General features: G+C 43.4%; 1 long non-coding RNA gene across 1 annotated transcript; it reads right to left on the bottom strand.

Annotated features, from left to right (window-relative positions):
* Positions 1 to 21,808: 21,808 nt before the first annotated feature.
* On the bottom strand, positions 21,809 to 24,425 carry LOC121136190. Its single transcript, XR_005873312.1, has 3 exons — positions 24,191 to 24,425; positions 23,516 to 23,588; positions 21,809 to 21,917 (listed from the first exon to the last, which is right to left on the bottom strand). It is a non-coding gene; the product is annotated as an uncharacterized LOC121136190 (long non-coding RNA).
* Positions 24,426 to 27,968: the final 3,543 nt, after the last annotated feature.

Below are 27,968 nucleotides of genomic sequence, written 5' to 3'. Positions count from 1 at the left end.
GGTGGCAGTGAAGAGGCCTAGGTAATTTATTGGGGCTTGGGTAGTATAACAATAGTTATCCCTGTCATACAAATGGACATTGGGTGACCATCCAACAATGAGAGATGCTCTCTCAGCATGGACACTGGGAGGAAGGTCTAGACCCTGCCCTGGAAGAAATGAGAGACTATGGATACCCCATGGAGGGCCTCACCCTCCCTGGGAAAATGAGGATATATTGGGGAGTTGGTGGGAGGGCTTGGGAGGAGGTGAGGGAAAGGGAGAAAGACCTGGGATTCACATGTGAAGCAACCTTGATTCTAATTTAAATTTAACTTTAAAAAATGTGTTTAAAATATAAAGCTCTATTCACCAATACAGGAAGATTGATCATAAGCTTTATATTTCTTGACAACTTCATGTTTTTAATAAGGAACACAAGAGTTTGTGACATAATCTGTCTTTGTGTAGTTTGTCATCATATTCATGCAAAATGGTTTTCTTAAGTTTTTTATTTCATACAGAAATATTTTGAGCCCCTCCCATGTCTTTCCAAGTGATAACAGGATCATGCAAATAGATTTCCACTGGAATTCAGGATATTAACACCCATCATCATACAAATTATCATTGGAAAATTCTTTGTTACTATTAGTACCTCCTTTGGGTTTTAAACCATCAGGTACATCAAATTCTGATATAATTGTCACTCTACTGGCCACTCTGCACATGAAATTCTTCTTTAGCCTATACAATACTTCTTTATATCAAGGATTCCAGATGGCATGAAGATACAAGGATGATGAAGAGATGAACTGAGAGCAGAGTGTTGCCCACACAGACCACAAGCATCAGATCTGGACAGAGGATGGTTGATTGTGTGATCTCTATAGATTCTCATTCTTGATTGAGTTATTTTTTATTGCTATATTAATATGACACAAATTTCTGCAAGATAACATTTGCTATTCATTAAAAATTAATAATTAAAAATTATTTTAGCTTCTTCAATTGTACCAGGAATGCGGTGAGGTTACATCTTTGGGGTATTGAGTTACTGCTTCAAGTTAAAGTAGAGTTTCAAGTAAGTAGCAAAGACCCTTTTATTGACCAAAAAAAATGACTGAGTAAGAAAGGGTAGAGAGGGAATGAGATGAAGATACAATAGGAAAAATGGATTCATCAACCAAAAAAACCTTAAGTCCAACAAATCCTTAACACAAAACATCCAGGAAATATGGGACACCATGAAAAGAACAAACCTAAGAATAATAGGTATAGAAGAAGGAGAAGAAAACCAACTCAAAGGGATAAGACGAAATCATAGAAGAAAACTTTCCCAACCTTAAGAAACACATGCCAATGAAGGTACAAGAAGGTTACAGAACACCAAATAGAGTGGACCACAAAAAATATCCCCTCGCCACATAATAATCAAGACCCTAAATATACAGAATAAAGAAAGAATATTAAGAGCAGCAAGGGAAAAAGGTCAAGTAACATATAAAGGCAGACGTATAAGAATTACACCTGACTTCTCCATGGAAACTCTGAAAGCCAGAAGGTCCTGGATAGATATTCTACCTACACTAAGAGACCATGGATGCCAGCCCAGACTACTATAACCGGCAAAGCTCTCAATCACTATAGATGGAGAAAACAAGATATTCCATGACAAAACTAGATTCAAGCAATATGTATCAACTAACCCAGCCCTACAAAAATTTTGGAAGGAAAACTCCAAACCAAGGAAGCTAACTACACCCAGAAAAACATAGGCATTAGAGAATCCCTCTCAACCAACAGCTAAAAAACAAAGGGGTGAAATTCCACACATAATTCCACCAAAAACAACCATTGCAAATTGATGAAGGATGAGCACTCAATGGGCATTAATATCCCTCAACATTAATGGCCTCCACTCACCCATAAAAAGACACAGGCTAGCAGAATGGATTCCAAGACAGAACCCTTCCTTCTGGTGTATACAAGAAACACACCTCACTCTCAAAGACACATATTACCTGAGAGTTAAATGTTGGGAAATAATTTTTCAATCAAATGGACCCAAGAAACAAGCAGGGGTAGCAATCCTAATATCTAACAAACTAGATTTTAAAATAAAATCAATCAAAAGAGATGAAGGAGGACATTACATACTCATCAAAGGTAAACCCACCAAGATGAAGTGTCTATCCTGAACATCTATGTTCCAAATACAAAGGCATCCACATTCGTTAAAGAAACATTATTAGAACGTAAATCTCATCTAATGCCCCACACAGTTATAGTGGGAGATTTCAACACACCACTCACCACTAGACAGGAATAGCAGACAGAAACTCAACAAAGAAGCAAAGGATCTAATAGAAGTAATAACCCAATTGGGATTAACAGACATCTATAGAACATTTCATCCACATAAAAAAGAATATACTGTCTTCTCAGCACCACATGGAACCTTCTCAAAAATCGACCACATACGTGGCAACATATCAAACTTCAGCAGCTACAAAAAAAATTGGAATAACTCCATGCATCTTATCAGACCACCGTGCTTTAAAATTAGAATTCAACAACAACACAAATTGCAGAAAACCTACAAACTCATGGAAATTGAATAATGCTCAACTGCACCACCCCTGGGTCAAAGAGGAAATAAAAGAAGAAATTAAAGACTTCCTCTAATTCAATGAGAATGAAGACACAACATACCCAAACCTATGGGACACTTTGAAAGCAGTACTATGGGGGAAGTTCATAGCACTAAGTGCCCACATGAAGAAACTGGAGAACAGTTATACTAGAGAATAACAGCACAGCTGAGAGCTCTAGAACACAAAGAAGCAAACTCTCCCAGGAGGAGTAGATGCCAGGAAATAATCAAATTGAGGGCTGAAATCAATAAAGTAGAAACTAGGAAAACAATACAAAGAATCAATGCAACGAAGAGTTGGTTCTTTGAGAAAATCAACAAGATAGACAAACCTTTGTCCACACTTACCAAACAGCAGAGAGTGAACACGCAAATTAACAAAATCAGAAATGAAAAGTGGGACATAACAACAGACTCTGAGGAAATCCAGAGAATCATCAGGTCATACATTGAAAACCTGTACTCCACAAAAAATTTAAGGAAATGGACGATTTCCTGGATAGCTATCACTTGCCAAAACTAAATCAAGAAAGATAAGCAATTTAAATAGAACTATAAACCCTATGGAAATAGAAGCATTCATCAAAAGTCTCCCAACCAAAAAAAGTCCAGGTCCAGATGGCCTCAGTGCAGAATTCTACTAGAAATTCAAAGAAAAGCTTATACCAATTCTTCTTAAAGTATTCCACACAATAGAAGCAGAAGGGTCTTTGCCAAACTCTTTCTATGAGGCTTCAATAACCGTGATCCCCAAGTCACACAAAGATACAACTAAGAAAGAGAACTTCAGACTGAAAGACCCCGGCCCAGCACAGGTGGCTGAGGCCTATGGAAAATTCCTTTCCCCCACAGCTCAGCCGAATAGTCATTTTTTTGATCAGAAGGAAGCTCAGCTCAAGGTCTTTACGGCTGCATAGTCACTACTATCTCTGCCCAGATAGGGGCCCAGGTGTCTATGGTCTGCACAGCCAGCCCAGAAAGATTGGGCAGGCACAGAAACCTTTGTTCTTCAGATAGGGCCAAGGCCGAGAATTGAGTTCTGAGAGAAACCTTAATTGCCTCTCTGTCCAGATGAGAGAAACCTTAATTGCCTCTCTGTCCAGATGAGAGAAACCTTAATTGCCTCTCTGTCCAGATGAGAGAAACCTTAATTGCCTCTCTGTCCAGATGAGATAAATCTCGTTCTGAGCCCCAGCCTCATTTAAATTACCCAATCAGGGTCCCGTAACTAGGCTTCTCGCTTCTGTACTGCGCTTTTTGCTATAAAAGAACCCCTGAGTCCCCAGCTCGGGGCTCTCAGTTCCCGAGACTGAGACGCCCCGGGTACCCGTGTATTATCAATAAAGCCTCTTGCTGTTTGCATCCAAGCTCGTGGTCTTGGTGTACCTTGGGTTCGGGTCTCTCTCCCGTGAAAGTCCCCCCCTTGGGGTCTTTCATTTGGTGCATTGGCCGGGAATTGAGACCCCGCCCAGGGACCACCGACCCACTTCTGGGAGGTAAGAATTGTCCGGACTAAATTTCTGTTGTTTCTGTTGTCTGCTGTCTGTCTGTCTATGCCTGTTGTTTTATTGCGCCTGCGTCTGTAATATACAGCTGTATACATCTGTATCTGGTGGCACCGACCGCAGCTCTAGGACACGATCTGCCTCGTCTGTTTGGGGCCCCGTCTGTTTGGGGCAGATGTCCATCTGCCCCGTCTGGAGTTCTTAGGGAACTCGTCTGTTTGGGGCCCCGTCTGTTTGGGGCAGATGTCCATCTGCCCCGTCTGGAGTTCTTAGGGAACTCGTCTGTTTGGGGCCCCGTCTGTTTGGGGCAGATGTCCATCTGCCCCGTCTGGAGTTCTTAGGGAACTCGTCTGTTTGGGGCCCCGTCTGTTTGGGGCAGATGTCCATCTGCCCCGTCTGGAGTTCTTAGGAACTCGTCTGTTTGGGGTAGGTCTGTGTCTGGAGCTGAAGTTCTTAGGAACTCGTCTGTTTGGGGTAGATGCCTAGGAGTCTGCCCCATCTGTTTGGGGCACCCCCACTGACGGAGGGATTTTCCATCCTGGTAGGGGACGAGGGCGGGAGGCCCCCGGCCTCGGGCCCAACTGAAGTTTTGCTTTCGACTCTACATCGAAGCCGCGCAGCGAAAATCTGTTCGTTTTTGTTTCTTGTTTGTTTGTTTGTCTTAGTCATCACTCTCGAGAAGATGGGCCAGACAGTTACCACTCCGCTCAGTTTGACCATTTCACATTGGCCACAGGTTCAGGAGTATGCTCGCAACCGGACTGTCGATGTGCGCAAGAAGGAATGGATCACCTTTTGCTCTTCCGAGTGGCCAGCTTTAAATGTTGGCTGGCCCCGGGATGGCACCTTTAACTCTCAAATTATCTTCCAGGTGAAAGAGAAAGTGATGGATCCTGGGCCCCACGGCCGTCCGGACCAAGTGCCCTACATAGTCACCTGGGAAGCATTAGTTCGTAACCCTCCTACCTGGGTGCGCCCCTTTGTGCACCCCGGAGGGTCCCCCTCTCCCTCTTCCCTGACCCCCGCCAATTCCAAATCATCCGCACCCCCCCTTCCGCCCCCTTTGACCCCCTCCCCGTATCCTCAGTCCTCCCATTCTGGCCTGTACCCCACCGTAACTAAGCAGAAAGAGAAAAAAGAGACCCCAAAGTCCTCCCTCCAGACGACGGTCTCCTGTTGGATTTACTGACAGAGGAACCTCCACCGTACCAGGCTCCTCCGGCAGGTCAACCGGCAGCAGCAGCTGAGGCCGCGGCAGCAGCTGAGGCCCAACCGGCACCTCCCACTGACCCGGAGCCCTCACCTATGGCCTCCAGACTGCGAGGCCGCAGGGAGCAGCCTACTCCGGATTCCACTGCCCTGCCCCTTCGGACGGGCCATGATGGCCAATTACAGTACTGGCCGTTTTCTGCCTCTGATCTTTATAACTGGAGAAATAATAACCCCTCCTTTTCAGCAGATCCTGTGAGACTGACTGATTTATTGGAGTCGGTTCTTACTACCCACCAGCCCACCTGGGATGATTGCCAACAGCTTTTACAGGTCCTCCTCACTTCGGAGGAAAAACAGAGGGTCCTTCTTGAAGCCCGGAAGAATGTGCCCGGGGCAAATGGACAACCTACGCAGCTTCCAAATGAAATTGATGCTGCTTTCCCCTCGACCGCCCAGACTGGGATTTCACCACTGAGGCAGGTAGGACCCACCTGCGTCTTTATCGCCAGCTGCTTGTAGCAGGTCTCCGAGGGGCCGGTAAAAGGCCCACCAATTTGGCCCAGGTAAGACAGATAGTTCAGAAGGCAGAGGAGTCACCAGCCGCATTTTTAGAGAGACTTAAGGAGGCTTACAGGATGTATACTCCATATGACCCTGAGGACCCCGGGCAAGCTACTAGCCTGACCATGTCCTTCATTTGGCAGTCGGCCGCTGACATTAGAAACAAATTGCAGCGGCTAGAGAATTTACAGGGGTATACACTACCAGATGTATTAAAAGAGGCGGAGCGCATCTTTAATAAGAGAGAAACACAGGAAGAAAGGGAAGAGAGATGGAGAAAAGAGGACCAAGAAAGGGCAGAACGTCAGAGACAGGAAATGGAAGAAAGGGAGATAGAGAGGGACGAGAAACGTAATAGAGAGATGACTAAACTGTTGGCCACAGTAGTTGCAGAGCAGAGACAGGATAGGCAGAGAGAGGGACAAAGAGGGCCTCGCCTGGAAAGGAACCAGTGTGCATACTGCAAGGAGAGAGGACACTGGGCAAGAGAATGTCCCAAGAAACAAAGAAGGACATTCCAAAGGCCCAAACCCCGCTCTCAGACCTCCGACCTGCTGAGCCTCGAAGATTAGGGAGGTCAGGGCCAGGAGCCCCCCCCTGAGCCCCGGATAACCATACCAGTAGGGGGGCGCCCGGTCACCTTCCTGGTAGACACGGGGCTCAACACTCTGTTCTAAATCGGTCACCCGGCCCCTAAGCCGACGAACTGCCTGGGTACAAGGAGCTACCGGTGGGAAGCAATATCGATGGACCACGGACCGCCAGCTCCACCTAGCGACCGGTAAGGTGATGCACTCCTTTTTACATGTTCCTGACTGTCCATACCCCCTCCTGGGTCGAGACCTCCTAACGAAGTTAAAGGCTCAAGTACATTTCGAGAAAGCCAACATAAGAGTCACGGGGCCAGAAGGGGCCCCACTCACGGTGCTGACCATAGCCTTAGAAGAGGAATATAGAATACATGAGCCCAAGGATGACTCTTTTAAGGTCGAGGACCGCTGGTTGACTGACTTTCCCCAGTCCTGGGCAGAGACTGGAGGAATGGGACTAGCCCTCCAGCAGGCTCCCATCATAGTCCATTTAAAGGCATCTGCTCTCCCGGCCTCAATTAAACAATATCCCATGTCCCGGGAGGCCCGCGATGGAATCAAACCTCACATTAAGAGGCTACTGGAGCAGGGCATTCTAACCCCCTGCCGGTCCCCCTGGAACACTCCCTTGTTGCCAGTCAAGAAGCCCGGAACCAGTGACTATAGGCCGGTCCAGGACCTCCGGGAAGTCAATAAGCGGGTTGAGGACATACACCCCACGGTCCCCAATCCCTATAACCTCCTGAGTGGACTGCCACCTGACTATATTTGGTACTCAGTCCTGGATTTAAAGGATGCCTTCTTCTGCTTGCGGTTACACAAAGACAGTCAGCCACTGTTTGCCTTTGAATGGCAGGATGCAGACCTGGGAATCTCGGGACAACTTACATGGACTAGGTTGCCCCAAGGGTTCAAAAATAGCCCCACCCTCTTTGATGAGGCCTTGCATCAGGATTTGGCCGGATTTAGAGTCCAGAACCCTGAGATCATCCTCTTACAATATGTGGATGACATCCTGATAGCCACCAAAACAGAGGAGGAATGCCTGAGGGGGACAGAAGCTCTCTTAAAGACTTTAGGAGACTTGGGGTATAGGGCCTCTGCCAAAAAGGCCCAAATCTGTCGGACCCAGGTCACCTACCTGGGGTACAAAATCCAGGATGGAAAACGTTGGCTAACAGAAGCCCGCAAACAGGCCATACTCGACATCCCTCCTCCCAAGACCCCCCGAAAATTGCGGGAATTCTTGGGAACAGCAGGTTTCTGTAGACTGTGGATCCCCGGGTTTGCGGAAATGGCAGCACCCCTGTACCCCCTCACCAAGACGGGGGCTACCTTTGACTGGGGGGAGAGCCAGGAACAAGCCTTCATGAACATCAAGAAGGCTCTGCTCTGCTCCCCAGCCCTGGGGTTGCCGGATCTGACTAAACCCTTTGACTTATTCGTGGCTGAGCAAGAGGGTTACGCGAAGGGGGTCCTAACTCAAAAACTTGGGCCCTGGAGACGACCGGTTGCCTACCTATCTAAGAGATTAGACCCCGTAGCGTCAGGATGGCCCCCATGTCTCCGCATGATCGCCGCCACCACAGTTCTCATAAAGGACTCTCACAAATTGACTTTGGGGCAGCCTTTGACCATCTATGCCCCCCATGCTATGGAGGCGGTCATCAGACAGCCACCGGGCCGCTGGCTCACCAATGCCAGGATGACTCATTACCAGACTCTGTTGCTGGACAAGGATAGAATTCACTTTGGGGCTCCGGTGACCCTGAACCCCGCCTCGCTACTTCCCCTCCCCGGGGAAGCAGAGACTCATGACTGCTTGCAGGTCCTGGCTGAGGTCCATGGAACGAGAGCTGACCTCACGGATCAACCCCTTCCCAACCCTGACCTTGTCTGGTTCACGGACGGAAGCAGCTTTGTACATCAAGGGGAGCGGAAAGCCGGTGCTGCAGTGACAACTGAGTCAGAAACAATTTGGGCCGAGGCCCTGCCGCCAGGAACATCGGCCCAACGAGCAGAACTGATTGCCTTGACACAGGCCCTGAGACTGGCAGAAGGTAAGAAACTCACTGTCTACACAGACAGCCGCTATGCTTTTGCCACCGCTCACATCCATGGTGAAATTTATAGGCGAAGGGGGCTATTGACCTCAGAGGGCAGAGACATTAAAAACAAAAAGGAAATCCTGGCCCTCTTAGAGGCTCTGCACCTCCCAACCGCCCTCAGTATCATACATTGCCCAGGGCATCAGAAAGGCGACAGCCCCGTTGCCCGGGGAAACCGGAGGGCAGACCTGGCCGCCCGGGAGGCTGCCCTGACCTTGGAAAGCAGCAGTCACCTCCTCCAGGCGGCTGTAGTCCCTGTAACTAATGAGGCTTCCGAGAAGACCTCCCCGTCATGGGACTATGAAATAAAAGACATCAAAGCCATGAAAAGACTGGGGGCGACCCGAGTACATGATGGTCTCTGGACCTATCAAGGAAAGACTGTCCTTCCCCGCCTAATGACTAGATATTTGGTTAACAGCCTACACAAACTCACTCATTTGAGCTCCAGGAAAATGAGAGAACTGTTAGCCCGGGAAGAAAATACTCGCTACCTGTTGGGAATAGAAGAAATACTAAAACAAGTGACTGAGCAATGTGATGCCTGCGCCCGCGTCAATATGACCAGGCTAAAGCTACCCATGGGGACTCGAGCTCGTGGGCACCGGCCTGGGGTGCATTGGGAAATAGATTTCACAGAAATCAAACCAGGAAAATATGGATACAAGTACCTCCTGGTTTTTGTTGACACCTTCTCGGGATGGACTGAAGCCTACCCCACCAAGCACGAGACGGCGAAGGTGGTCACCAAGAAACTTCTTGAAGAAATCTTCCCCCGTTATGGAATGCCACAGGTATTGGGGACAGACAACGGGCCTGCCTTTGTTTCTCAGGTAAGTCAGTCTGTGGCCACCTTGTTGGGGATTGATTGGAAATTACATTGTGCTTATCGACCCCAAAGTTCAGGGCAGGTAGAGCGTATGAATAGAACCATTAAGGAGACTATAACTAAATTATCGCTGGCAGCTGGCACTAAAGACTGGGTCCTCTTGCTCCCCCTTGCCCTCTATCGTGCCCGGAATACACCGGGCCCCCATGGCCTCACCCCTTTTGAAATTCTATATGGAACCACCGTTCCCTTTGTTCAGTTCTTTGACCAAGATATTTCTGACTATGCCAATTCCTCCTCTCTTCAAGCTCACCTGCAGGCACTCCAGCTGGTTCAGCAGGAAGTCTGGAAGCCTCTGGCCCAAGCCTACCGAGACCAGAGGAAACACCCTATCGTCCCTCACTCCTACCACGTGGGAGACAGCGTTTGGGTCCGGCGCCACCAGGCTAAGAACCTTGAACCCCGCTGGAAGGGACCATACACAGTCCTGTTGACCACCCCTACTGCTCTCAAGGTGGACGGGATTGCTGCTTGGATACATGCCTCGCACGTAAAAGCTGCCTTCCCTGAGGATCCGGACTCAGGATGGAAAGCTCAACGCACTCAAAATCCTTTAAAAATAAAACTTACCCGCTCCCCTCCCTCCTGCTAATAGCCCTCCTCATAAAATCAGACACTGGTGTGGCCTCCAGTCCCCATACCGTTTATAAATTAACCTGGGAGGTTCTCTCCCAGATGGGGGAGGTCATTTATGCTGTCACGGAACCACATGCACTTGGGACATGGTGGCCTACTCTATGGCCTGAATTTTGTGATTTGGTAGCAGGGTTGAACACTTGGGACATTCCCCATTGCCACCCAAAGGCATGCACCAGTGGTTCCCACCTTTACAGACGTCGACGTACATTCATATTCGTGGACTCCAGAGAAACCACCCCCGGGTGTGTTAGTCGCAGAGCCAGAGAGCAGCTAAATTCACTGGACTTCTATGTCTGCCCCCGAGATGGACGTACCTGGCAACAGGCCCGGAAATGTGGGGGATATAATTCCTTTTTCTGTGCAGCTTGGGGGTGCGAGACTACAGGGGACGCATATTGGAGGCCATCCTCATCCTGGGATAAAATACAAGTGCGTAGAGGCTGGGACAAAGGACAATCTGGAATGATAGGTATGCCCCTTGCCATTTCTTTCACTGCACAGGGAAAGCAAGCCCCGGACTGGCAGACTGGGTATACCTGGGGTTTGCGTTGGTATCTATACGGACCAGATAGGGGAGTAATCTTTACAATCAGATGTAAGGTGGCTCCCGTCAATCCACAGGCCATAGGCCCTAACCAGGTCCTCATTGATCAAAAGCAGCCTAGCTTACTCATGCCCAAGGCTGATACCAGGCCTCTGAACCTGCCTAAAACCACAGCCGCTCCTGCGCCTACAGAAAGCACTCCCAAACCCCCCCTCCTCGGGTCCCCCCCCTTGAAGGCACGGGAGATAGAATATTAGCCCTAATCAAAGGGACATATGCCACTCTGAATTTAACTCGCCCAGATAAGACTAAGGAATGCTGGCTTTGTCTGACTCCGCAACCTCCCTATTATGAAGGCTTAGCGGTTATGGGCGAATATACAAATCAGGCCACAGCCGAGGCTCTTTGTGGGACAGCCATGCAACATAAATTGACTGTCTCAGAAGTGTCTGGAAAGGGGCTATGTATAGGTAATGTCCCCACCACGCATCAAGGACTATGCAATGCCACTGAGCCTTTGCCCCAAAGTGGCCACTACTTGATAGCCCCCAATGGGACATATTGGGCATGCAACACTGGATTAACCCCTTGTGTCTCCACCACGGTACTAGGTGCCACCGTTGACTATTGTGTTCTGATTGAATTATGGCCTAAGGTAATCTACCACCCCTCTGACTATGACATGATAAGTACTGGCCGCATTAAGAGGGAACCTATCTCCATCACTACTGCCATCCTACTAGGAGGACTAACCATGGGAGGCATAGCAGCAGGAATAGGAACCGGTACTGCCGCACTGCAGGAAACTAAACAGTTCCAACTCCTACAACAAGTAATGCGTGCAGATATTCGGTCTTTAGAGGAATCTGTCGCTGCCCTGGAGAAGTCTCTGTCCTCCCTGGCAGAAGTAGCCCTCCAAAACAGAAGGGGACTAGACCTCTTATTTTTACAGCAAGGGGGAATTTGTGCGGCCCTTAAAGAAGAATGCTGCTTTTACGCAGACCATACCGGAGTGGTAAGAGATAACCTGGCTAAAATAAAAGAAAGACGCCAAAAGTACCACCAATTAATTGAGTCCCAACAGGGATGGTTTCAGAATTGGTATAACAGGTCCCCTTGGTATTCGACTCTCATATCCACCATTATGGGACCCCTGATCATTATATTGCTGATTCTGATGTTCGGGCCATGCATCTTAAACAGATTAATCCAGTTTATAAAGGAAAGGTTATCAATTGTACAATCACTGGTTTTGACTCAACAATACCAGCAGCTAAAGCAAAGGGATTTCGAGATGGCAGAAACCTCTGAATGAAAGATTTCATTCAGTTACAAGAGCAATGGGGGAATGAAAGACCCCGGCCCAGCACAGGTGGCTGAGGCCTATGGAAAATTCCTTTCCCCCACAGCTCAGCCGAATAGTCATTTTTTTGATCAGAAGGAAGCTCAGCTCAAGGTCTTTACGGCTGCATAGTCACTACTATCTCTGCCCAGATAGGGGCCCAGGTGTCTATGGTCTGCACAGCCAGCCCAGAAAGATTGGGCAGGCACAGAAACCTTTGTTCTTCAGATAGGGCCAAGGCCGAGAATTGAGTTCTGAGAGAAACCTTAATTGCCTCTCTGTCCAGATGAGAGAAACCTTAATTGCCTCTCTGTCCAGATGAGAGAAACCTTAATTGCCTCTCTGTCCAGATGAGAGAAACCTTAATTGCCTCTCTGTCCAGATGAGATAAATCTCGTTCTGAGCCCCAGCCTCATTTAAATTACCCAATCAGGGTCCCGTAACTAGGCTTCTCGCTTCTGTACTGCGCTTTTTGCTATAAAAGAACCCCTGAGTCCCCAGCTCGGGGCTCTCAGTTCCCGAGACTGAGACGCCCCGGGTACCCGTGTATTATCAATAAAGCCTCTTGCTGTTTGCATCCAAGCTCGTGGTCTTGGTGTACCTTGGGTTCGGGTCTCCCTCCCGTGAAAGTCCCCCCCCTTGGGGTCTTTCAAGACCAATATCCCTCATGAACATTGATGCAAAAATACTCAATAAAGTACTGGCAAATCAGATAGAAGAACACGTCAAAACAATCATTCACCACGATCAAGTAGGTTTCATCCCAGGGATGCAGGGATCGTTCAACATACGAAAATCCATCAACGTAATCCACCGTATAAACAAGCTGAAAAACAAAAATCATATGATCATCTCACTAGATGCTGAAAAAGCCTTTGAGAAAATCAAACACCCCTTCATGATAAAGGTCTTGGAGAGATCTGGGATAACAGGGACATACTTAAACATAATAAAAGGTATATAAAGTAAACCAACAGCCAACATCAAACTAAATGGACAGAAACTCAATGCAATTCCTCTAAAATCAGGAACAATACAAGGCTGTCCACTCTCCCCATACCTGTTCAAAATGGTACTTGAACTTCTAGCTATTGCCATACGACAACAAAGGGAATCAAGGGGATACAAATTGGGAAGGAAGTGGTCAAACTTTCACTGTTTGCAGATGATATGATAGTTTACATCAATGACCCAAAGAACTCTACCAGGGAACTCTTACAGCTGATTAACAACTGCAGCAAAGTGGCAGGCTACAAGATCAACTCAAGAAAATCAGTAGCCCTACTATATACAGATGATAAAAGGGCTGAAAGAGAAATCAGAGAAACATCACCCTTTACAATTGCCACAAACAACACAAAATACTTTGGGGTAACGCTAACAAAACAAGTGAAAGACCTGTATCGCAAGAACTTTGAATCTTTAAAGAAGGAAATTAAAGAAGCCCTCAGAAAATTGAAAGATCTCCCATGCTCTTGGATTGGAAGGATCAACATAATAAAAATGGCAATCCTCCTAAAAGCAATCTGCAGATTCAATGCAATTAAATCCCAGCACAATTCTTCACAGACCTTGAAAGAACAATTATCAATTTTGTATGGAAAACAAAACACCCAGGATAGCCAAAACAACCATGTTCAACAAAGCAACACCCGGAGGCATCACCATCCCTGACCTCAAGCTCTATTATGGAGCTATAGTCCTGAAAACAGCTTGGTATTGGCACAAAAATAGACAGGTAGACCAATGGAATCGAATTGAAAACTCGGATATAAGCCCACACACGTACGAACATCTGATCTGTGACAAAGAAGCTAAAAATATACAATGGAATAAAGAACGCATCTTCAACAAATGGTGCTGGCATAACTGGAGGCTGGTATGTAGAAGAATGCGGATAGATCCATGTTTATCACCATGCACAAAATTTAAGTCCAAATGGATCAAAGACCTCAACATAAATCCAGCCACACTGAACGTCTTAGAAGAGAAAGTGGGTGGTACCCTTGAACGAATTGGTACAACATAACACCACTAGCACAGACAGTTAGATCAACAATTGATAAATGGGACCTCCTGAAACTGAGAAGCTTCTGTAAGGCAAAGGACACTGTCAGCAAGACAGAAAGGCAGCCCACAGAATGGGAAAAATATTCACTAATCCCACATCTGACAGAGGGTTGATCTCCAAAATTTACAAAGAACTCAAGAAGCAAGTCTCCAAAACATCAAAGGACCCAATTAAAAAGTGAGCTGCAGAACTAAATAGAGAATTATCAATACAGGAGTCTAAAATGGCTGAGAGGCACTTGAGAAAGTGCTCAACATCCTTAGCCATCCGGGAAATGCAAATCAAAACAACTCTGAGATACCATCTCATCTTGTCAGAATAGCTAAAATCAAAAACACCATTGACAATTTATGCTGGAGAGGATGTGGTGAAAAGGGGACACTCCTCCATTGCTGGTGGGAGTGCCAACTGGTTCAGCCACTTTGGAAATCAGTATGGAGATTCCTCAGAAAAATGGGAATAAACCTACCACAAGACCCAGCAACTCCACTCTTAGGCATATATCCAAAAGATGCCCATTCATACAACAAAGATGTCTGTTCCACTATGTTCATAGCAGCATAATTTGTAATAGCTAGAACTTGGAAACACCTAGATGTCCCTCAACTGAAGAGTGGATAGAGAAAATGTGGTACATTTACACTATGGATTACTATTCAGCAGAAAAAAACAATGGAATCCTGAGATTCGCAGGCAAATGGATGACACTAGAAGAAACCATCTTGAGTGAGGTAACCCAGTCACAAAAAGAGAAATATGGCATGTACTCTCTCATATATGGATTTTAGACATAGCTCTGGTGAGTTCCAGCCTACAATCCCATGGCCAGAGAGTCTGGGAAACAGAAACTTCATTTAGTGGCTGATCGAAGAAGAGGCAGACTCCCTTGGTTAAGTACTGAGCTGAACTCAAGAAAGCCAGTAACAGAGAGGGAGGACTGATGACCAAAGGGATTAACACTGAGCTGGTTTAACCCCCAGAAACAGCTGACCAGACAAAGGTTAACTCTTGTATCCCAGGCATCAGCCTGGGAATCCAGCATGTGACTGATCAAGACTGCCTGAATGTGGGTGTCAGTGAGGAGGCCTAGGGAATCTATTGAGCCTTGGGCAGCAGATCAGTACCCATCCTGAGTATGCACACGGACTTTGGACTCCCATCCAACAACGTGAGGTACACTCTCACCCTGAAGCCTTGGGGAAGGGTCTAGGCCCTGCCCTATATGAAATGACAAACTATGGAAACCCCATGGAGAGCCTCACCCTCTCTGGGGATAATTGGGTTGCTGGGGGGGGGCACGGGAGGAGGGAGGGAAAGGAAGAGGGCCCTGGAACTGACTTGTGAAGCAACCTTGTTTCTTATCTAAATTTAAACTGAAAAATAAATTTGAAAAAGGAAAATAGAGAGAAAATGAATGAATAATAAAATGAGGAAAGATGAAATAAGGAAAGTACAAATTGGTCTAAATATTGAGGTAAAATAGCTGTCAGAGGCCTGAAGAAAAAGAGAGGAATGGGTAAACATTTGGTTTGTCTAGTCCAGGTCTACTTGAGTATACTTTAATGTGCATGAAGTTGTCTTCCTCCTCTGGTTAAGCTACATTATTGAGAGGACGCATGCTGTCATCTTACTGCTCAGGAGATGATACACTCAGGGTAGTAATGAAAGTTACTGACTGGTAGATGTTACAGCTCACACTACCCTGATGATGGAAGCAGATGCACAGACAGGGAAAGTGTTTACATTAGATTCAGGCAAAGAGTAATGTCAGCCTGGATTCTCAGAATCCGTTGCTTATATTGTAATCCTAATTCTTTCCTTTTAACTTCTCTAATTTATCTTATAAAAGAATAATGATACTTCTACATGCCAGAATTTGGGATTCAATAAAATTTTATATAGTAGAATATTTTTAATATGTGTAACTTGTTTATGCTGTGGAACATTTATTTAATGATGCAAAAATTTGATGTATTGTTTTATGTTGCATTTGTTTAATTCTTTGAAACTGTGTTACTTTACCTGTCCAAAACACCTTAGTGCTCTAATAAAGAGTTTAATGAATCAATAGGTTGGCAATAAAGGTTAGGCAAAGGCTGACAGGCAGGCAGATTAAATAGGTGAAATCTGGGAGGAGAGAAAGGAGGAGGAAGAAGGAAGAGAAGAGAGGACACCAGGGGCCAGCCACCCAGATACAGGGCAAGCCATAGTGAAAGAAGCAAAAAAAGGTATACAGAAGTAGAGAAAGATCAAACACCAGAGGCAAAAGATAGATGGATTTGTTTTTTTAATTAGGAAAAGCTTGCTAGAGCCAGGTGGTGGGGGTGCGTGCCTTTAATTACACCACGTGGGAGCCAGAGGCTGGCAGATCTTTGTGAGTCGAAGACAACCTCCAAAGCCAGAGAGAAACACTGTCTCAAAAAACCAAGAAAAGACAGAAAAAGGAAAAGAGGAAACAAACTGTCTAGTAAAAAGTGAGCCAGTATCTCCTAGGAGATTTCACTTTCCACCACTGTGTATGTGGATGTGCTTTAACTAGGCAGAAAGCCTCCTTCACTATGTGGCTGTGGCACTTGATCCATAACCACTCTGAGTGTCCTCATTTGAAAATGTAATGACTGTCCAATAAACAGGAAAATGTATCCATGACAGATATGGCATGCAAATGTATGTCATAAACACAAATCTAGTATACCTATTACTGTTTTCATGCAATAATTTATCTGAGTAATAACCCTAGAAACGTATGAAAATAAATCTCTAGGAGAAAAAAGCTAGAAATATGGATAATCCAGACACAGAATCAGATCAGCAAAGAATACAAAATTTTGAAAACAGGAAGTGAAACCAAACAGTCATTGGAAAGAAACAATTGATCAGCACGGGAGTTTTGACCTGCTCCGTTTCCGACCTGGGCCGGTTCACCCATCCTTAGGCAACCTGGTGCCCCCCCCCGCCCCCGCTCCCGGGATGTCACCATATTGATGCCGAACTTACTGCGGACACCCGATCGGCATAGCGCACTACATTCCCCGAACTCCTTGACTCAAGCGATCCTCCTGTCTCAGCCTCCCGTGCAGCCGGGACTACAGGCATGCGCCACCGCTCCTGATTTGTGAAGCAACCTTGTTTCTTACCTAAATTTAAACTGAAAAGTAAATTAAAAAATGGAAAAAGAAACAATTGAAGGGGAAAAAGGACTAAATAATGTCAAGAAATGTCAACATCTTAGGCTCACTAATAATAAGTAGGGATCATTGTGACTGGAAACACCTGAGAGAAACAACCCGAGAGAGAGTGTAGATTGGTCTGGTCTCAGGATTTCAAGGGAGTTCAGTAAGCACAGAGAGGAAGGCATTGCAGTAAGAGCTGGGGCATGAGACTGTGGCTCTTCACTCCATGGAGATCTGAAGTAGAGGTCAGTCAAAACATTGGATGGGAAATTGAACTTGAAATGTCAGGAAAATCACATATCCTCCAAACATGCTACTTTTTAAAGAAACAAGTGTGATTAGTATATGGAAACTACGTTTGTTGTAGTCTTGTAAATTTTTTTCTATAAAATTACCACTGGAAGTTGTGTCATAGACTATTTAAACTGGAATTCATTAGAGAAAAGAGAAGTAGCAGTTTAAGAAAGGATGAGAGTTTTAGGTGTGGTGGGACACACACACACAAGATTATAGACACACAAACACATAAATATTCTCAGCACCTAGGGAGAGGGTGCAACAAAGATGATGGAGATGTTTTAGACTAAAACAGTAATAAAATAAAGAGAAAATGAAAATATTAAATCACCTAGGCAATTAGACAAAAACCAGATTATTTTTTGGCTCTTCTCAGATGAGAACATGAAAAAACCCTAGCTCTAAAAGCCAGGGGAAAATAAGTAAAATATGGTAAGATGAGGACACTGACATCCTTAGTATGACGAACCTCATCCAGGGATGGGTGGTCATATTGGAGATCTGGATCACTAGAAGAAGACTGTCTGGGATAATTATTAACTAAAAAGTTCTATATATTTGTCCCCCTCACAAATAAGGCCTGTCTGGTCTTCCAGATTCCACTGGATTCATGGATCAATTTTTCTCTATATCAATGGTCCTTCTGGTTCCATCAGCTGTCTGAACCCATCTACTCTTTCTGGCTGGTCCTCCTGGCTCCATCAGCTGCCAGTATCCATCTTCTCTGCATGCAATGTCCAGGATGGCCCCTCTGACTCCAACAGCAACTGGTTCATGACCTTTATACAAAGAACAGTGCCCATAATGATTTGGTCTTCTTGCTTTGGCCAAATATTTTTTACTTCCTCCCTCCCTTTCTTCCTTCCGTGCTCCCTTCTTTACTTCCTCCCCTTATTCTTTTTTGTGCAATAGTTTCAGACATATAATAAAATTTAGAAATTATTCCTACTGCCCTCTCTCATTCTTTGCCCTCTTGCTGAAACCACCATCCATTACTGCTGTCATGTCTTCTCTAATGTATAACTTGCTAAGTCAAGTTATAGTTTCTTGTCTGAGTGTATGCAGGATGACATATACTGGGAAAAGGGCAATTTGTAAGGGCTGCACCATTGAAGCAAACGTCACCCATTCCTGAGCAACCATTAACAGCCAATTATGCCTCATGTAGGAGTAGGCCTAGGGGTCCTGTATCATCCACAATGTATGTTGACAAGGTGAGTCCTGAACAGGTCTTGTGTAGGTCACATTTGCTGTGTTATAATCAAAAATGTGTGTTGTTGCTGCTGGCCTTCTCCACAGTCTCAGCTCTTATGTATTTCCTGACAGCCTTCTAGATTGTTTTCTGAATCTTAGAAGTTTGAGATAGCCATCCCATTTAGAATACAATTCTCTAGCAGCACTGATTTTTGGTGTTTTTTTTTTTTTTGTCAGTGATTAGCTTCTGCATCTCTCACCACTTGCTGGGTTTTTTTAATACTATCAGTATATTGTGATCCAAATGAATCTCTTTCTACTGATTTGGCCATGGGTTTTGTGACAACAGTGAGAAATGTAACACACTTATGTGGCTTTAACCAAGAAACTCCTATGTCAAGCTGTTATCAAACAAGATTCTCCGACAATGTCCACTGTGAAGTATCAAAGTCAAGTTGTCAGTTGTGGGCCTGGAAGTAAGAAAATAAATCTACTGTCATTATAGTTTTTATTATTGGTCCTTTTGCCCCTTAATCACCATATAGTTTGGTTCCTATAAGCAACAGCGGGTGACAAAGTCATGTCAAATACAGACCTGAGATTTCCAAAACTCATTCTTTAAACGCAGTGGTTGGAGAAACGGTGACTCAGGAAGTGTGGTTTATTAATATTTTCACTGCAACATCATGAAAACTTTACTGTTAACATAGTTTTACACATGTGTAAATGTGTACTACTACTTAAATCAAGAGAAGGAGATAAACACATCAGAATTTTGAGGCCAATCTAAGTTATATGGCGATTCTATATAACAACAAAAACATACTATAGACAAGAAAGCCACAAGTAATTCAAATATTTTGCCATGTTTTCAGACAAATTTCCTAATAAATTTAGTCTCACAAATATTGGCTGAACCACATACTCCACTATGTCTTTTATTATACTCAGTACTAAAATATGCTTTATGATATATTCTAAGTCACAGTGAATGTTATATCAACATAAAATAATAGAAATAAGATAGCAAAGAAACATCGTAGAATCCTAAAGTAACATAATTTGGCAAAGCTGAAACATCAGCAGATAAAACCCCAACCCATTAAGTATAATACTGCAAAGCCCCAGAAATTACTTTTCCAAAATTGTATCTATTTTTCAGAGAATATTTCCATCTATATATAATTCAGGAGCTTCAAAATGAACTAGAAACCAGTCTTTATAATCACAAGGAAATGCTTTTTTATTTTTTATGAAAATAAAACTTTATGGGAGCTTCACATAGCTGTATAAATGTGAGAATAAAAGCACAAATTGAGTTTGCAAAATGCAATCTAGCTTAATAAGCACTTGAGACATAGAAAAGTGGTCTTAGAAGAATCGTTCCATAATGATCTGGTTTTTTTGTGTACAATGAAGGCTCCTAAGGAAATTCACTTTCAATGTGACAATCATTATACATATCTTAGTATAAAAATAATTAAATATAATAATTAAAATCATATTCACTGCATACAAGTGATTAATTAATGAGATGAATGCCCATTATCCTGAAGGATTTTTATTCTTATTATATAGATGTGAGTATATGCAGTTTCCCCACTGGCCAGAAAAGGTGTGGAATTTCCTGGAGCTGGAATCATTGGTAGTTGGGAGCTATCATGTGGGTGCTGTGAACTGAACACTCGTCTTCTACAAGAGACACAAGCAGCTTAAAAACTGAGAAATAACACTAGCCCAATACAGAATGACTTTTTCTGCTTTTATCTTATTCATAGTCTCTCTCTTATTAAGTGTTGATAATTAATAATTTTGAAGAAAAAATTAACTTCTTAATGTAAAACTAGAGTGTGACTACTCATAAAACAGGAATGCACAAAAGGAGAATGTTACCTGAATTTTAGTTTTAGTCAAGAGCTTCAAATCAGGTTTTCAGCCTTTCATACCAATGGTTAACATGGTTTTTCCTCTGTAGAATAGACCATCTGAGGCTCACATCTTATTAGTATAATCTGATAAATGTTTGAAGTGTAACATGAAAGAGCAGTGCCATTTTCTTTCTTTTTTCGGTCATTTTGAGAAACATTTCTTTAAATTAAAAACAATCTCATTATACATACCAATATAAGTCCCCTCACTCCCATTCTCTCGTGGTCCCCACTGACCCTGCCTTCCCACCCCTATCCACTCCTAGGGGGCATAAGATGTCCTTGAGGGATCACCAAGATCTGTCACATCATTTGGGGCAGGACTTAGGCCCTCCCCTATGTGTTTATGCTGAGAGATTAACAATCCATAGGCAATGCGCTCCCAAAACACATTTGTACACTAGGAATAAATTCTGGATACACTGCCAGAGGTCATATAGACTTCCCATGCCTCCCAACTTATGTCCACATTCAGGAGGCCTTGTTGGGTCTTACGGTGGTTCCTCAGCTGTCAGACCGGGGTCCATTAACTTCCACTTCCTCAGGTCAGCTGTGTCTGTGGGTTTCCCGTGCATGGTCTTGCCCTCTCTACAACTGGATTCCAGGAGTTCTGCTCAGTGATTAGTTGTGATTTCCTGCTGATATATCTATCAGCTAGTGGATGAAGGCTCTAGAATGGTATTTAAGATAGTCATCAACCTCATTATATGGGAAGGACACTTAAGGCAGTCTCTCCTCTATTGCTTAGATTCTTAGTTGGGGTCATCCTTGTGGATTTCTGAATATTTCCCTAGTGCCATATTACTCTTTAAATCTATAATGGCTCCCATTATTTAGGTATCTCTTTTCTTGCTCTCCTTCTCTATTCTTCCCCCAACACAATCTTCCTGATTCCTCATGTTCTCCTCCCCTTCTTCCCTCCTCTTTCTCCTACCTCCATCACAAATTTCCCATGCTCCCAATATGCTCAGAGGAGTGCCATCTTCACTGCATATTTGTTAAAATGCTTACAATTAGGATTAGTATTAATACTTAAGAAACACTATTTTGTAAAAGTGGATAATCAAATCTCACTTGAACTAATGTAAAGTTGAGAATGGATAGATCTGATGTAGACACATCTTGAAGTTCTTCATATGCCCCACATCTATTGCTCAATCCAGAGGACATCTGCTTTCTGTTCATGATTTCCCACAAGGATCCCTAATGTTGTTTTCATTAATTGAGATCTGTGAAACAATGTGCCCAGAATTCAAAAATAAATGAAGATATGGGCCTTGGGGAATATTAAGGACTGTCGATAGTAAATCATATGATGTATTATCTAGTGCTGTAACACCTAGTCACCCAGAAGTTATTCCAAATTTACAGAGGAAAAACAGCTGCACAGAGGATAACTAAACTTGCTGAACTTGTAGTCTCTAAATGCTGAGGGTGAGCATAGTTGCTCAGAAGTCATGAAGGTATCTTTCCTTACTTGTGCCTATTAATGAATTAACCAATTGATTTGTGTGGCGCCTGCACCACAAGCAACTAAACGGTATCAGGGAAAGAAAGACCAGACGTCCACTTGTTTGTACTAAGAGAATACCTGTGCTGCCTTTATTGCCAGGAGAGAGAGTGTGTGTGTGGGGGGTCTTCATTGCAAGTGCTAAGAGGTCTCTCTGTTTGTACTAAGAGAATGCATGTCCTGCCTTTATTGCCAGGAGAATGTGTGTGTGTGTCTTCATTACAAGTGCTAAGAGGTCTCCCTCTTGTTAAGAGGGAGAAGCTTTATATACAGGTTTACAGCACAGTGGAAAAACCCCAGGTAGAAGAGATCGTTGTTTTCCTCCTGCTGAATGATGATGTCAGAGGGTCAAGGCCGGAGCAGTAAGCCAGGACTAGAAAACAGAAAGCACATGGCCTGGAAAACAAGTTGCACTTGTAGGCTGACCAGCAACTCACAGAGACCCCATGGGGCTGGGTCCCAACACATTTGTGCCTATGTATTAATACTGGCAAAATCCTACAAATGTGACTTAGAGTTTGACCACTCATAATCTATGTCAACTAGCATTAGCAAAAACTAATTTTGCTTTCTTCCTTTGTGCTGCATATGCAATCAGTCTTTCGAACCCACAGATGCATAAAAACTCAAACAAGCAACAGGTAGAGTTGGAGCAAAAGGATTATTGCATAATTGACTTCTATTTGACGAAATCATTCACACAATAAGTACTGTTATTCCCTTTGTGGTGTGTTAATTCATTAATTCTAATTGTATGATCTCCCATTACACAAATTGTTTTAAAAGAGGAAATACACTAAAAAAGAGTGAATTATAAATACCTGAATTGTGAGAAAGTTTCACAATAATAAAACAATTAAAATGTAAATTAAAGCAATATGAAATGAAAGCAGAGATTTATATATACAATGCAAACTAGCCAAATATATCTATTTGTAATTCAGATGAATAGGAAGATGACTGGGCTAATATGTGTCAGCATTAGATTTAGAAAGCTCTTCCCAACATATGAATATAAAATACAAAAAGAATTAACTTCTTATTAACTCACTAAAATTTTAATTGGTCATATGGCTAATTTAAAAAGAAAAGAAAATTATATATATATATATATCCCACATGAGGGTAATATTTATAATTCTAAATAATATAACTGATGATTTACTGAAAGATTTCATGTAGCTAAATATTGCATTATCAGATATTTGCACAGAAAACAAAATTGGTACAGATGATTGTATATCTGGGTGATGGAAATAATTTTTTTTCCTTTAGGGATAGATATGGTAATGATGGATTTAAGAATAAATAGTTTACCAAGCAGCTGGTCATCGTGAAGAGGTAACCGGAGGCCCCCAGTCATGTTCAAATCCTTTCTGACAATGAGTTTCTACAATTCAATGGAAGGAACCTTTATCAAATTTGAAATGCCATCATGTTCTTAGATGTACTATAATACCTTCTTAACATAAAGTATGTGACCCCTTTTTCTTATTCCTTTTTGTACAGTGTATATAATCTGTAAATGCTTTCTAATATGAGAAAATTTAAAAATTTGTGTTTTGTACTTTTCTTTCTCAAGTAATACACTTCCCTTTTTCATGTTAAATGCTTCCATATAATCAGTTTTAACTAAGAAAAGTCATTAGTCAAAGGGTTTCTAGCTACAGGTCTCATTAGAAATGTAGGAGACTAAAACAAGAAATGTAAAAGGATATTTACAACTTAGAATTGTAATTCATGTAGGATCCACCTTTGATGAATTTTCTCTCCTGATTCAATCAAGCCTCTCCTCACTCAAACCTATACCATCAATGTACAGTTATGAACTGCAAGCACTGTCATATACGAAAACACATGTAAGATTATGTTTCTTTTGTATTGTGGAATTTGAACTAAGGGTTTTTTCCAGGATGTTCTAAGAATCACATTTCCCTATTTGTGCATTATTCCAGAAAGATCTTACTCACATGATAGAAACAGTCACCTCACCTTATAAGTAAAATGAATTTTTTGTGTTCTCACATCTAGACTCAGGATGTGTCCTCAAGAGCTCTTCTCTTGATGTGTCACAATCTTCTGTTATATCCATGCTTTTTCCTAACTGCTAAAACTGTAATAAAAGTAAGTTCATCTGGGCTCTGTGAATGAGCACAGTGTGCCATACATACATACAACTGAACATACATAACACAGATATAACATATATACAGATATATACACTGCCCTACATTCACTCACATATACACAAAACAAACACATGGACACCCACACACACATGCACACACACACACACACACATACACACACACACACACACACACACACACACACACACACTCCCACTCAGGTGGGTGTGTGCTTTGATTTACTCATCGCAAATCCGTGATGGTCACCCTGCTGTTTTGAAAGGTGACATGACTGCAGTCCTGCAATTGGAGAACAGAAAATGTGGTTAAGGCATGGAAAAGTGTTGGGAAACAACTTACACTTTTTATACCAAAAGAGAGACTTGTATGTTCCAGGTTAGAACACATAGCCTTAGGATAACCAGGAGGGTCCTGAAATTATCCCCCTGCTTCTATCTCCCAGGTGATAAATTTTAACCAAACACCAGCATGGCTGATTTCAGCAGTGCTGAGAAATAGCTCCAGGTCCTAGCACTCAAAAGAGAAGCACTCCCTCAACGGAGCCACATCCCCAGTAGTAAGTCTGTGATTCAAGATGCTCCATGAAGGCAGATATTTCGCAGCCTAGAGGTGAAATCCTGATGTCATTAGAAGCAATGTCAAAAGATCTTTCACAAAAAGACAAACATGGTATGTACTCACTAACATATGGATTTTAGACATGGATCATGGGAGTGCCAGACTACAGTCCCACTGCCAAAGAGTCTGGGAAACAGAACCTTCAACCAATGACTGATGGAATCAGAGGCAGACAACCACAGCTAAACAGTGAGCTGAACTCAAGGAACCCAGTGACAGAGAGGGAGGACTACGGATCATAGGGGTCAAGCCTGGGCTTCTTAAAGCCATAGAAACAACTGACCTGACCAAGGGAGAGCTCTTGAACTCCATACTGATGGCTGGGAATCCAGCATGGGACAGATCCAGACCCCCTGAATGTAGGTGTCAGTGAGGAGGCAAAGGCAATCGATGGGGCTTGGGTAGGAAACAATATTTATCCCTGGCTTACAAATCGACTTTGGAATCCCATCACCCAGTGAGAGATACTCTCTTAGCCTGGACCCTTGGGGGAGGTCCTAGGCCCTGCTCTAGATGAAATGACAGACTATCGAAAAACCCCAGGGAGGGCCTCACCCTCCCTGGGCAAAGGAGTGGGGATTGAGGGATGGGGAAGGGGGTTTGGTGGGATGGCATTTGAGGAGGTGAGGGAAAAGAGAGAGGGAGCTGGGATTGGCATGTGAAACAACCTTGTTTGTAATTTAAATTAAAAATAAAAATACATAAAATAGAAATATAATAATAATAAAAAAAGATCTGGCACCCAAGACTTCAACCTAGTTCTCCTCATTATCAGAGTCAGTGTCTCTGCATGGATCTTTGCTATCTATTTTCCAGACTCACTTGGGAAATAGTTCCTTATCAAAAGAGCCAAAAAGTTCAGTGTAGCTTTAGAGTCATTATTCCAATCAGATGGCAAAGGTGACCTAATAGGCCTTGAGGGGATGCTCACTTGGCATACACGTTCAGGGATTTATCAGTCTGAAACTCTTGACACAACCTCACATGGCCTCAGATTGGTAAACTCTTGCTGCAACTGAACAAGAACTGATGATGTGTGTGTGTTCCACCATGGCCAGATTCAGAAGAAGATTTTATAGTTAGGAAACAGGGAACTGGTGTTCCAGATAATTAATTTAAAAGTGCGCAGTATCTTTCAATATCATAGTATATAAGCATTAACCATATCCCAATTTAGAGTTATGTGTTTTTGAACACATCTGCTAGAAAGTCCTTGCCCACATCAGCTGAAAACGCTGGTTTGACCCTTGAGACCACACAATGGGCACTGTAGTATGCTGCTGTGCTTAACAACACCCGCTGCTCTTGCAGGGAAGTAGGCAGTGCACAATTGCTTGACTCCAGATCTAGAACATCTGAAGAGCTCTTGTAACACACAGGCACTAAACTCATGTGTGCAAATCCAGAGACACAGAATTAAAATAAAAACAGAGTCTAATTTTAAAAGACTACACAATGAAATTGCATAAATAAACATAATAAAATATAAATGTGTATATGTGTTTTTATAAAGACACTTGAAATGTCATTAGGTCTCAATTTCCTGTTAGGATCAGTAGTATAACGCAAAGATTTTACAAATGCTCATATACATTTATTATGATACTTATATATACAGACACAGGGTTCTACCTCTTGGAATTAGCTCACTGATTCTAGGATCTCAGTCTTCCTTGAATCTGTTTGGCTGTATCCCTGCCTCTTAACAAATTTTATGGGACAGGGCTCTTGTCTTCTCACAATGGTACTATGTTTTATCTGAATTAAACTGAATAGAAAAGTCCAGACTGATGGAAGTAAAGTGCCAGAATCTCATTGATCTGAGACTGACCTTAAGCCCTGAGGTCTGATCATGCCAGGTATATTATCACAGACACAATGTTGGAGAAGAAATCATCTCCCTAGGCACCTGAGAACCCTGCTTTTGAATCAATACTCTGGGATGAATATGCTTAATTTACCTATCTTATTTGACCCTTTCTTTGGCATCCACATCACCAACTTATGCTTAGTAGCTGACAACGATGAAGAACAAATTAACATGTCATAAATCTTGAGTAAGCGAATGGAGTCCAAGCTTTGTCAGTTACTTCTTTTCACCATGTTCCTGGGGATGTATCCAGGACATCAGACCTACTGAGCACACACCCTGTTCCTGAGTCCACCCTAGTCCTTCTTCCCTTCTCCACTCAACAGCCTGGAAAGTGCATAGTATTAGTATCTCCAGATATCAGGAAAAGGGGTAGGATTGTCAGCATCCTCAAACAAAGCAAATGACAATGTTTCTAATATAAGACACATATATCCACTGCCCACTCCTTCCTAGATAAATGGTTATAATGGATTTCTAGGAAGGTGTGCGATGATGCCAAACATCCATGAAGGTGAACAAAGGATGATAAAGCTCTTCAAATCTATTTACTGGCTGGGGACATCAGCTCGATTTCTTTTTCACAGATACATACACAGAATATAGCGGAGTCCTGATTATGCGGATGGAAGCCCCTCTGGGGGCAGCATGATATTTCGTTCAATCCAAAAGGTGTCAGTGTGAAAATTCCAGTTCTGAAATGAGAAAAGGCAACATCACAGTGAACCAGATATCCCACATGGCTCCTTCCTCTCTCCATCCTACACCTTTCTCTCCTCTTTTCCCTTTCTTTTCTTCTTCTCTTTTTCCTCTCCTATGACCTCTCTCCTTTCTCTTTCACTTCTCTATCCCTTGCCCCTCCTCTCCTCCTGTCTCTCCTCTTCTCTGCACAATTCTTCCTCTGTCACAAATGACGCAGAAGTCCTCCTTCTCTTCTGAGTGATCACTGTCATTGGTTCTGTTAGAACTTGTCTTCTTTGTCATAGTCCCAATCAACCTCCCACCTGCTCTCTTATTTCTTCTCCTCCTCTTCCTCTCTTTGAACTCCTCGTCATCCCTCTCCTTTTTCTTACCCCTTTATGTATATGTCTCTCTCTTTCTTTCTCCTGATCTCTTTCATCTACATTGACTT

This window comes from Mesocricetus auratus, unplaced genomic scaffold, assembly GCF_017639785.1.
Source record: "Mesocricetus auratus isolate SY011 unplaced genomic scaffold, BCM_Maur_2.0 Super-Scaffold_100054, whole genome shotgun sequence".
Classification (NCBI taxonomy): domain Eukaryota; kingdom Metazoa; phylum Chordata; class Mammalia; order Rodentia; family Cricetidae; genus Mesocricetus; species Mesocricetus auratus.
The sequence above is the reverse complement of the archived record's forward strand: the minus strand, read 5'-3'. Positions and strand labels throughout refer to the sequence as shown.